Source organism: Suncus etruscus, chromosome 6 (assembly GCF_024139225.1).
Source record: "Suncus etruscus isolate mSunEtr1 chromosome 6, mSunEtr1.pri.cur, whole genome shotgun sequence".
NCBI lineage: Eukaryota > Metazoa > Chordata > Mammalia > Eulipotyphla > Soricidae > Suncus > Suncus etruscus.
Window position 1 is genome coordinate 103138293 of NC_064853.1, and position 7765 is coordinate 103146057.

The window sequence follows — 7765 nt, forward strand, 5'->3', positions numbered from 1 at the left end:
TTGGATGGTGGATATAAAATTGGATGATGGGGATTAAACCCAGGTCGAATGTGTGCAAGGCAAACAATCTATCCACTGCTCTGGCTCCCAAATTAATTTTTTTATTTGCTCACTGGATTAGATTTTAAAAGATTGGACAAAGGTAAACAGAAATTCAGTGAGTTGTTGACCAGAAAAAATATCCATAATGGTGCAGGAAATTATCAAATAATGAAAAATAGGAAATTTTAGGTTATGTGATAGCAGTAAATTCTAGCATAATAAGTAATGTATTCTTAAAAAAAAAAAGAGAGTGAGGAGGAACTAATAATTGAAACTATAATAATAAATGAAAAGTTTCCAAAACTATTTTTTAAATATAGTAAGTCATAAACTTTAATCTAAGGAAACTGAAAGAAAGCACAACATATCCAAGCACAACAAATCCTTACATCCAAAACAGAGAAAAATTTTATAAAGATAAAAGAATAAGACAAATTTTTATCTCACTCCATTTTAAATAAACCAGTTACACTAGATGCTGACTTCTCAACAGAACAAATGGAACGATGTAAATTAGAAAACAATGAAAAAAATTAAAATATTAAAAGAAAATTATCACAAACTAGATTTTTATTGTTATTTTTTATCTTGGGGTTTTGAGGTAGCACCTGACTGTGCTCAGAGCTCTCTCCTAGCTCTGTGCTCAGGGACTATTTCAGTATGGTCAGAGTATGTGTGGTGCCAGGATTAAACCCTGGTTGTTCACATGCAAAGCAAATACCTTACCTATGGTACTAGGTCATCACCGTACAAACTAGAATTTATCCCTAAAAAATATTTTGAAATTGAAGGCAATATGAAGTTCTTCTGCAATGGAAAATTCATCATCAGTAGACAAATAGTATATATAAGAGCTCTCTTCATACAAAAAGAATTTCAGAAATAAAATGAGTAGAGGATGGAGAGATAGTATATGAGTAAGGCACTTGGCTTGCTCATAGATGACCTGAGTTCAATTCCCAGCCCCCCATTTTGTGCCCTGAGCACAGACCTAGAAGTAAACTCTGAGCACCATCAGGTATTTCCTTAAAACCAAAATAAAATAATAAAAAAATGGGATGGAGCCCTTGAGCATAACTGAATGTACATTCTGCCTTCAAGAAAAAAAGAATAGAGAAAATACGCAGAAAAACAGTTTATTTCACAAGTAAACCTAAAAGAATATTGACTCTGTAGAATGGCAATGTTCAAGAGATTATAATGCAAGCCAAATCCACAATTTAAAATTTCTAGTACCAAAAGTGCAACCAAAGTGAAACTTCTGGGGCCAGAGAGATAGCAGAGCAGTAGGGCATTTGCCTTGCATGCAGCTGACCCCGGAAGGATCCAGTTCGATTCTCAGCATTCCAGCCTGCCAGAGGCAATTTCTTTTTCTTTTTCTTTTCTTTTTGGTTTTTGGGTCACACCTGGCAGAACTCAGGAATTACTCCTGGCTCTGTGCTCAGAAATCACCCCTGGCAGGCTCGGGGAACCATATGGGATACCGGGATTCGAACCACCATTCATCTGCATGCAAGGCAAACGCCCTAGCGCTGTGCTATCTTTCTGGCCCCACTAGGGGCAATTTCTGAGTGCAGAGGCAGGAGTAACCCCTGAGCACCACTGGGCCTTGCCCAAAAACCAATCAATCAATAAACAAATAAAGTTTAAAAAAAAAGAAACCGAAGTGAAACTTCTTAGTTTCATAAGAAAGTGAAATTAATTATATATTTTGCATACTAATATCTTTTTTGTTTGTTTGTTTGTTTTTGGGGGGTTACACCCAGCAGTGTTCAGGGGTTACTTCTGGCTTTACGCTCAGAAGTTGCTCCTGGCAGGCTTGGGGGACCATATGGGATGCCAGGATTCAAACCAATGACCTTCTGCATGAAAGGCAAACACCTTACCTCCATGCTATCTCTCTGGCCCCTAATATTAATATCTTTATTTAAGCATCATGATTACAAACATGTTTCTAGTTGGGTTTAGGTTATAGAAAAGAACATCCTCCTTCACCAGAGTTAATACTCACCACCAATGCCCGCCATCTTCCTCCTCCCCTAACCCCTGCCTATATTTGAGACAGGCGTTCTATTTCTTTCACTCATTACCATTGTAATGATAATTGTTAGTGTAGTTATTTTTTAACTGCACTCACCACTCTTTGTGGTAAGCTTCATATCATGGGCCGGCTTCCAGCCCTCATCTCTATTGTCTCTAGGTATTATTACAATGATGTCTTTTATTTTTCTTAAATCCCATAGATGAGTGAAACTATTCTGTGTGTGTTTCTCTCTCTTCCTCTGACTTATTTCACTCAGCATAATAGTTTCCATCTCCATCCATGTATAGGAAAATTTCATGACTTCATCTCTTATAACGGCTGCATAGTATTCCATTGTGTACCATATGTACACAATTTCTTGTTTCCAGATTCTGGTTATTGTAAATAATGCTGCAATGAATATATGTGTGCAGAAGGTATATTTTTATTAAGTTTTTGTGTTTCTAGGGTATATTCCTAGGAGTGGTATAGCTGGATCATAGGAGCTCAATTCCAGGTTTTTGAGGAATCTCCATATTGTTTTCCATAAAGGCTGGACTAGATGGCGTTCCCACCAGCAGTGAATTAGAGTTCCTTTCTCCACACCGCCCCACCTGAACTGATTGTTCTTGTTTTTTGTGATGTATGCCTCTCTCTGTGGCATGAGATGGTACTTCATTGTTGTATTGTTTTGTATCTTCGTGATGATTAGTGATGTGGAGCATTCTTTCATGTGCCTTTTGGCCATTTGTATTTTTTTCTTTGAGGAAGTGTCTGTTCATTTCTTCTCTCCACTTTTTGATGGGCTTAGAGGCTTTTTTCGTGTTAAATTCTGTCATCACCTTGTATATCTTAAATATTAGCCCCTTATCTGATGGATATTGGGTGAATAATTTCTCCCATTCTGTGGGTGAATTTTGTATCTTAGGCACTATTTCCTTTGAAGTGCAGAAGCTTCTCAGCTTTATATAGTCCCATCTGTTTATCTCTGCTTTCACTTGTTTGGAGAGTGCTGTTTCCTCCTTGAAGATGCCTTTAGTCGCAATGTTATGGAGTGTTTTACCTACATGTTATTCTATATACCTTATGGTTCTGAATCTGATATCAAAATCTTTAATCCATTTGGATTTGCTATTTGTGCAGGGTGTATGGTGGAGGTTAACTATTTTGCATGTAGCTGAACAGTTGTCCCAGCATCCTTGTTGAAGAGGCTTTCCTTGGTCCATTTTGCGTTTCTTGTCCCTTATCAAAGATTAGTTGGTTGTATGTCTGGGAGGATTCTAATTTTAATAATATATTTTATTTAAGTCAATATTTAACTCAATATTTATAAAATAATTTTCAACACATAATAAATATATAATAAATTATATATGACATATTAAAATATATCTTTTTATACCAAGTCTTATTTCTCTAATAAGAAACTCTAATAAGAAATACAATGTAAATACATCTGTTAGAGGGATAGACCAAATGTTGTTAAAATTTATATGGAGTAGGAGTCGGAGTGATGGTGCAGTAGTAGGGTGTTTGCCTTGCACATTGCTGACCCAGGATGGACTGTGGTTTGATCCCCGGGATCCCATATGGTTTCCCAAACCAGGGGCAATTTCTGAGCGCATAGCCAGGAGTAACCCCTGAGCATCACCGAGTATGGCCCAAAACCAAAAGAAAAAAATTTTTTTTATTTTTGGGCCACACCCAGTAACGCTCAGGGGTTACTCCTGGCTATGCGTCCAGAAGTCTCTCCTGGCTTGGGGGACCGTATGGGACACTGGGGGAAGGAACCGCGGTCCGTCCTAGGCTAGCGCTGGCAAGACAGACACCTTATCTCTAGTACCACCGTGCCGGCCCCAGAAAAATTTATAAGGAGTAATAACTCCCTAAATAGCCAAACAACTCTAGAAAAGAAGATGGGAGACTTTTACTTCACAAACTTTCAATTATACTATAAAGTTCTAATAATCAAGATTATAATAAATAATCTCAGATTCGAGAGCCCAGACCTTTAAGCATATGGACAGCTAATCTTTACACAGATGCTTGGAGCTTGAAGTGTAGTAAAGAAAGCCTCCTCAACAAATGGTGTTGGGAAAGTTGATCAGCCACATGCAAAAAAATTATCTCAGACCATATTTCACACCTTACACAAGTCAATTCAAAATGGACTAAAAACCTCTATATCAGGTATCAATCTATTAATTATATCAAGAAAAATATAGTCAGAATCCTTTATAAAATTGAATGAAAGCATCAAAATCTTCAATGACTCAATGCCAATAGTCAAGCAGACAGAAGTCCCACACTCCAAAAAAGGAATGGATATACTTCAAATTTAGAAATGTGTATACTGCAACGGAAAAGATGACTAGAATAAAAGACTCTCCACAGAGAGGAAGAAAATATTTGCCCACCATTTAATTGATTAAACATTGTAACCAAGAAATAACATGTACATTTTAGCAACAAATAAATGAACAACCCTATAAAAAATGAAAAAAGAGATAAACAAATACTTCCTTAAAGAAGACATACAGATGGCCAATAAATATATGATGCTCTTCATCACTTATCATTAGGGAAATAGAAATGAAAACAATAATGCCATGTCACCTTGAAGCAGTGAGACTGACACACATAATAAAAAAGAATAAAAAAACCAGTGTTGGCATGGATGTTGGTAAAAATAAAATCATACAGTATTAGTCGGAATTTTGATGATTTAATTTCTTAGGAAATCAATATATACAGTTCCCATAACACTTATCATCGAGCTTCCACATGATCCAACAATCCCACTTCTTGGTATTTACCCCAAAGTCCTGAAATTATTATTTGAAAAAGACTTTTACGCCCCTATGTTCATTGCAACACTATTCACAATAGCCAAGGTCTACAAACAACCCAAAAATGCCTGAGAATAGATGACTAGATAAAGAAATTATGATAATGGAATACTCAACTATAAAAATATGAAATCATGTAATTTGTTGTGATATGGAATTAGATATCATTCTTAGTAAAAATCACTTAGTAGGAAATATAGATATAGAACAGGGGTGGCGAACAAGTTCGACACAAAGAGCCAAAATTTTAAACTGTGAGAGTCAGAGAGCCACACCACGCAGTGACCTGCCAAAACAGACAAACACTCACACAAAAGCATATAATTTTAACAATAATCTATTAAACACATATTGCATTTTGCCATTTTGAGTGAGGGTCAAAATCCTGCAGTGATGGTGAGGGTGTGCTGCGTCCTCTACACTAAGAACTAATGGCCAGATGTGACCCAACATGTGCCACACGGGTCCCCGCTTGCTGGCCCGTGCAGTTATTTCCGAGGGCTGGGAGATGGGATGCCGCAGCCTGGGTGCGGGACTTCGCGTTTGGAGATCTCTCCTCAGAGGTCCCTCTCAGAAGCAGCAGAACAAAATCCAAACTTGGCAAAGAGTCACAGTATACAAAAGAATGGTAAGAGACAAAGAGCCGCATTCATTTTGGCCGGGAGCAGCATGCAGCTGGAGAGCAGCATGTTCGCCACCCCTGATTATAAAATGTCTCTCATATATAAATAAATATAAAAAATAATATAAAAATATATAAAGAAATGTAGTAAGGGAGCAACAATGACCAAGGTAATAGAACTGAATAGTTGGTATACAGATCTCAGCTTACCTGTCAGGGGCAGAGGGATGGGATGACTGCAAGGGGTCTTTGGGAAATTGGTGAAGAAAATAGACTTTCTGGTGGTGGATCTGGTGTTAGAAAATAAATGCATGAAACTATCATTAACAGTATTGTAACTTCACAGTAGGGAAATCAGAAATGATTTGGAAACAATTAAATGTTCACATACAAAATAATGAAATTTAATTTATACCTAATGCTGCATAAATGAATTCAGCAGCCAGAGAGCTAGTACAAGCATTAAGATGCTTGCCTTATGGGGCCGGGCGGTGGCGCTAAAGGTAAGGTGCGCCTGCCTTGCCTGCGCCAGCCTTGGACGGACCGCGGTTCGATCCCCCGGTGTCCCATATGGTCCCCCAAGCCAGGAGCAACTTCTGAGCGCATAGCCAGGAGTAACCCCTGAGCGTTACCGGGTGTGGCCCAAAAACCAAAAAAAAAAAAAAAAAAAAAAAAAAAAGATGCTTGCCTTGCATGCAGCAAACCCTGGTTCAATGCCCAGAACCACATATAGCTTTCCCAGGACTGAAAGGATGATGCTTGAGCATAGAGCCTAAAGTAAGCTTGAACATCACCTAGTGGGAATCTCCCCACCCTGGAAAAAAAAAAAACAAAACTCAACATGGACTATATATCTAAACATAAAACTTCTAGAAGAGAATAGGAATTCTGTGACACTGGACTAGGTAAAACTTCTCAGCTGTACTCCACAAAGACAGCCACATAAAAATAAGCTGTTTTTCATCAAGATTAGTAACTTTGACTCTGGTTCTGTTAATAGAATGCAAAGATGGAAAAAACTGCACATTTAACAAAGGTCTTAAAGGCTGAATATATTGATAATTATATAAAGTGAAGTGAAACACACAACCCATAAAGAATTGGCAACATTTTTTAACTGAAACTACTGCCATCAATACAATGTTATATCAAAGAAAATTTCAAAAAAAGATAAAAAGAAAAAGAAAAATCGGTCTAATAAACGTATAAAAAGATGCAGAATAAGGACCAGAGACACATAAAGCTCACTTTCATAAAGCAGAATTGGATTTGATCCCTGGCACCCCATATAGTCCCCCGGAACCATGCTAGATGTGACTCCTGACCACTGAGTCCCAAATAAGCCCAGAGCACTGCTGGATGTGTTGCTAGCCCCTCCTCCCAAATGATGCAGAATATCATCAGTGACTGGAAAATATAAATTAAAATTACAATGTTTATCTATTAGAATGATTGCACATGTAGAAAATCAATAAGGATATGTAGATAACCTAGTAGAATAAGTATATTTCGCTCTATCACTGAATATGAGGTTACTAAAATTCATGTATATTTTGAAAACCTATTAGGATTAATTAATGATAATCTTCATTGGTACCAGTTACAATAGCATCAGAAAATAAGTACTTATAAATATATTAAAGTGTCATTGGTAAATAAGAAGGTCTTGTGTTTACTTTGCACATGACCTGCTCTACCTATCTCTTCATTTCGAAGGCTCAGTGCAGAGTTGGCTTGACTTCAAGGACTCCACTTGTTCAGTTTTCAGACTTTATGAGTAGTTTTTAAAAAGATGTATAATATCTCCACAAAAATTAATAAGCAATGCTGAGTAAAAAGACTAGCAAAATAAATGGAGCTATATTCTACTCATGGAACGAGACACTCAATATCATGAAATCTTAAGCACAATGTCCTTTGGGAATCAATATGTCTGCATGTGTTTGTTGTGTAGTGTAGATTGAGGCCCTGTTTTTCTTCTTTCTTTCTTTCTTTCTTTCTTTCTTTCTTTCTTTCTTTCTTTCTTTCTTTCTTTCTTTCTTTCTTTCTTTCTTTCTCTCTCTTTCTTTCTCTCTCTCTTTCTTTCTCTCTCTCTTTCTCTCTTTCTTTCTTTCTTTCTTTCTTTCTTTCTTTCTCTTTCTTTCTTTCTTTCTTTCTTTCTTTCTTTCTTTCTTTCTTTCTTTCTTTCTTTCTCTCTTTCTCTCTTTCCCTTCCCTTCCCTTCGCTTCC

General features: G+C 37.1%; 1 non-coding gene across 1 annotated transcript; it reads right to left on the reverse strand.

The window, feature by feature from the left end:
• Positions 1–7179: 7179 nt before the first annotated feature.
• Positions 7180–7304, reverse strand: LOC126012513 (small Cajal body-specific RNA 15). Its single transcript, XR_007496972.1, has one exon. It is a non-coding gene; the product is annotated as a small Cajal body-specific RNA 15 (non-coding RNA).
• Positions 7305–7765: the final 461 nt, after the last annotated feature.